A 5,634-nucleotide genomic window follows, 5' to 3' on the forward strand; every position below is an offset into this window, starting at 1 on the left:
AAATGCTTAAAATTCATAAATTTTAATTCATAATGAAAGAATTAAATTGGCCTTTGTCAGCTGCTAATCAACTTTCAACCATGAGTAATCTCTTTCTTTGCATTCAACCCGACATGCGACACGTAAGGCTCATCGAATAATTGTAACACCATGACAAAAATTAATGTTTCGTTCCTTTCTTTCGAGTCCAACCAAAAAAAAAAAAATATCTCTTCTACTTGGGATTTTTGGGCTTAGCCCTTGTTCACAAAAATGTAAAAATTCAAATTTTTTCAATTAGGTGTAAAACTGAAATTAATTTTTATTTTCTACTTTTACATTAAATGACAAAGAGAGGGAATAAAAGCGAAAACAGATGAAACGAAAAGCATGTGCTTGCACATTGACTTGAAATGGCCAGATATCACAGAAATCCATATGTGGGGGAATTTTTAATCGTCACAAGATTTATAAAAGACATCGTTAATGTAGTTATAATGAAAACATTGAAATGTCAGGGGTCGGGGTAACAGCATCACAAATTGATTCGTTTGTAAAGACCATGTAGTTGTTTAAGTTGGAAAAATTGCTGAGGCAGCTTTTCAAAATGTATAATATTTCTTTAACGTTACATTTGAGTGAACAACTAATGCAATTGCTAGGAGTAAAAAGTAAAGGAGCAGCATTTGAAAGTAGATAAGTTACCGAAAGTTTTAACAAATAAAATAATAGTATCTAGGGTACCCCGGGGCAAGTTCTTAGAAAGCACATGTTTCATTGACAATTTCAGACTGTTTTGGCTTCTTTCTCTGAGACTCTGATAAAGGACAACAGCCTGCATATGTCAACAAATTGCCTTCGGATGAACGTTAAACATTCCATTCTGTATATGATGCATTTTGCCATCATATATTATACATACATATATATTTTGTTGATATTTTTTTTTACTTTTAAAACTGAAGAAAATAAGCTTAAACAGAAAATATTAAATTAGTCCAATGGTTTGTGTCTAATCTGCTTATTCAAGATACAATAATTGAAAGCAATTGTCATCTCACTGAAATCTAAATTCATATTACACATGCATCCCGTTTAACGAGTATAGTCGCCATCGCTGAATTTTTGCGACGTAATTTAAATGCGAATTTTCCAAAGGGGTCGTAACAGTTAACTGATTAAGTGAAAGACTATAAATGATAACTTTTAAAACAGTGACATTAATATGTAAAACATTTGCTTTATAAAATTTTTAACTTTTTTATATTTCACGATTTCTTTTTATGCTTTTTTTTTCTTCTTTTATACGCGAGTAAAGAAATCCAACTGAAATGAAAAACGGAGTAAGAACATTTCGGCCCGCATAAATTTATTAAGTGCAACGGGGTTCACGACTATATGATATAACAAATACAACCGTAAAATTTTGATGCTGATTAAAATTCATTTTTTATTTATTTTTAATTTTCATTAGAAGGATTAATAATTATTGATGAGTATTGACAATTTAAAAGACCTTAGCGTGTTCCGGTTTTCAAGATGCAGCAGCCGCTGTAGGCATACTTCGTCGTAGGCGGTTTTAAAGTTGAGATAGAAAAGTTAAAATTTCGACAAAGAAGCTTACTCTATAACGGGTGACCTTAATCGAAATGAATCGCGTTACATTTCACAATTTTATTTCAACAAAATGGCAAAGGCTGGGTTTTTTTTTTAAAAAGAAAAATTTCAGCCATAATCAAAAGGAAAAGTTGAAACATGATTACAACAATTTGTGATCATTTCCATTTTCTATTCCGCAAATCAACAACCGAAAATTCGCTAAGATGAACAGTATGGTATTTTGCTAATAGCCGAGCAAGATCAGAAAATAATCCTGTGAATAGTTTAGTAGCCAGACTATACAACAGAAAAGCAAAAACAGATTGATTCGATAAATGTAATAATAAGTAAAAAAAATGTATAAAAAAGAAAATTAATAATATTTCTTGAGAAATTGCAGAAGCAAAATTCTTGATGACAATCATTAATAATAATGCGGAAAGAAAACTTCTCTTTTTGCAGACAACAAATGCAACAAAATTAAAGAAAAGTGTAAGCTAATTGCCTTCACGTTTACGTATCTAATGTGTTCATCATCACCGCGTATGTGTTACATGTTACACACCTGGATAAGTTGTTATGTCGCGTGCGCCGATGTTCGTTCATATACGTAACGGGGCACTCAACTTTGAAAATCATTTCATTAAAAATTCGTCTGGCCTTAGTATAAACAAACAACTTGTTCTGTGCGACATAAAAATTTGCATAGAAATGTTCACAAAGAAAGATTGAGTAAAATAAAAGATCAAATATTGTATAAAGCTCGTCGATCAATCACTGTTGAGATCGTTAAAACACAAAAATTTTAAATAAAAACATAGGGAAATTAATTTACATTTCAAGTCATTCGCTCAATACACACACACAACGCTGTAATTTCTTTCATTATTTCTTGAAAAAAAAAAAAAAAAAAAAAAAAACAAAAATATATATATATATACATTTTTTAAACAATTTTTCAGAATGACATTTAAAAAGATGCAACTGTCATTGACTTTTTTTTTTTTTTTTTCTTTGATATACTTCAGAATATTTGATTTGAGATTCAATAGTATTCTGTTTTTGGACGCTAACCCAACATTACTAATTAACATAAGTCATTTCTTGCTAACACATTTTCAATAGAATACTCTTCAGTTTAATAAAGTAAAAAATGATGTAATCACATGTGGTTCTCGTTATCCGTATCGTTAATCTATTGTAGGCTTTAAAAGTGGGGAGGTGAGAGAGAGAGAGAGAGAGAGAGAGAATGCAGTAAAAAATGTATAGAAAAATATTTCATAAAATGGAACATTTTTGTATTTTCCTAATGAATAGGCAAAGGTTGCTTTGGTTGCAACAAAAAAGAAACAAAAGAAAAAAACAAAGAAGCACAAATATCAACTCACCAGGAAAGAAATTTTTAACACATCGCCTCGATAGCGTCCATTTATATGCATTTATCTTAATAATGCATAACAATGATTGCTTTTCCAACAGAATGTCATCAACCTAACCTAACCCTAAGAGGAATGTATACAGAAATGTACAAAATAGTTAAAGATCAATGATCCAGTTTCATTGAACAACACCTAGAATTGACTAGTTGAACGCGATACGAATTCATACATATGTATAAGCCAGCTAGCTCGTGTTCATGTGCATACAATCAATCACTTTTATGCAAAATACTTGCATAATATTAATATGTTCTTTACTAGTGACTTGAGTTATTTTTTTTTGTTTTATTTTGAAAGACTTCCGAAACAAAGGAAAGGTTGTTTCTGTTGTTTTGCTTCTTTTTTTTTTTTTTTTTTCTTTAAGAGAAGAGAAAGATAAAATGTTTATTACAAATTCAAATAAAAAATTAGATAAACAATTTCGAAATTGTGAGATAATAATAATATTGCGTTTGCTGCAGTTGTGTATGCGCATCTAAGAATTGTCAAATACGTAAGATAAGCCACACATACGTCTCGTTAACGGATCTTAACAGTTAATGTATACAAATGCATTGAAAATGTTTAACGGTACATGCAGAAAACAAGATTAACAAACCCCTTCAGCGTAACACACTATCGATTATTGAACGCGACGTTGCGTAAAACGTTGCATGGACTTCAAAATACTGTTACACGAGCGTGTTTTTTTTTTTTCTTTTTTTTTTTATAAATTAAGCATTTAAAAATCTGATAAACGTTTGTCTTTTTCTTTAGCTGTAAATAATCTTCAGTCAAGAAAGTTTTTCTTTTTGCTTTTCTAAATCTGTAAAACTGTACTTATTTGAGTATTGAAACGTATATAACGCCTATAGCTTCGCAAAAGTATATAAGACCAAACTATCGCTGGCAATCGGGCTTAATAAGTGGAATAAAAAATGGCTCAAAAAAACAGAGAAAATTTTCAAAAATTCGACTCAACTTCTTTTTCAGAAAAAATTAAGCATATCTCCCAATAGTAGGAGTCCCCAAAGCTCATCGTATCAATCACCAGCATTCTTATATTATTGTTTTGGAAAACCGTTACCTATAACACATGATATATTAATACCTCGTTTAACAAAACGATTAGTAAGCTCTCGAGTTCGACTTAGGAAGCTCTTAGCTAACGCAATGGAACTTGCTAAAGTATAAGCTCGCTTGATTGGTTGGTTGACAACGAGTTATCATCACTCGAAATGTTATCTCCTGCCTTTTATAATAATCCTTATGGCCCTCTTTACTATATGTAAATACTTGCTTACATAAATCTTGTAATTATGGATATATGGGGTCAAATTGAATCGATGACTTTGCCTTCGCTTATTTGAATCCAGCAGAAAAAAAAGGGGAAAAAAATGACAAACTTAGTGCACACCCATGCTGCGTTGTTTAATGTAAAGAATCTTTACAATTTTATCGCAAACCTTAAATAAATAACTATTACTTTTATTTTCTATTCTTTCCTACTTCTCCCATATTAATTGAATGCGGTTGAGAAGGCTTTTAGGTAATTTCAATTAATACCTGCCATAGCCCGAGAGGCGTTCCCTAAAATTCATGCAATTTATCACTAAAACAATGGAAACACTTTGTAAATCATTAAGTAAAACAAAACGAAAGAAGAACGTCTTGACTACAACAACATTTCTTTATTTCTTTATAGCCAACATTAAATATTGTAAAACAACAAGTAAAAAACATTTAAGGATTTTTAGAAATTACGTAATAATAATAAAAGAAAAGAAAAGAAAAAAAAAGACAAATATTTTAAGGAGAAACAAACGATGTTCATAGGACGCATACCTGAGGAAAAAGTTAAGAGACTGAGTAAAGCACTGGCTTCCGCAAAAGAGTTAGAAACTCATAAAAGCTAATGATGGTTATGATTGTTTTGAACACACATATAAGCATTAAACATTAAACGTAAAGCCTAATAGAGACCGTACCTGTAATACAAAGGCAAAAGCAGCCATTGCACTATAATTATTTGAAAACAGACACCGCATATGGCATTGGTAAGCCATATGCTTACGTACTCGTACTCGTACTCGTATGTAAGGCATTGGGCATGGTAAGTTGGTGTGAAATAACAGAAGCTTTGCAAAACTAAAACACATCAGCAATTGAAAAATGCAGCAAAAAAAAAAGAAAGAAAGAAAAACGAACAACGACCAACGACCAACAATAGTATTGTGGCAGTAAAGTCATAAATTTTCATTTTGCGAAATGTTCTTTACGCAGAACATTTATGATTTCTTTCATACTTACATGTATCCATGCATACACATGTACATACATATATGTACGTGAATATGAACATGAACACATGAACACATGAAATGAGTATAAGTATGAATATGATACAACGTTACCTTTACGAATATGCACTAACTCATCAACATACCTAGACGTGTGCGATCATAAATGGCCTGCATATTTACAAGTTCAACGCGTATGCAGTCAAAGATGATAGTTTAGTATAAATTAAAGAGACAAAAGGATTTTTATAACTGAGACTGATGTCTCATAAAAGTCGGTCATTAGCTGCTAATAGTTGCTGCAATAAATGAATACAAGAGCATAGAAAAAGTTTGGT

This window comes from Glossina fuscipes, unplaced genomic scaffold (assembly GCF_014805625.2).
Source record: "Glossina fuscipes isolate IAEA_lab_2018 unplaced genomic scaffold, Yale_Gfus_2 26, whole genome shotgun sequence".
NCBI lineage: Eukaryota > Metazoa > Arthropoda > Insecta > Diptera > Glossinidae > Glossina > Glossina fuscipes.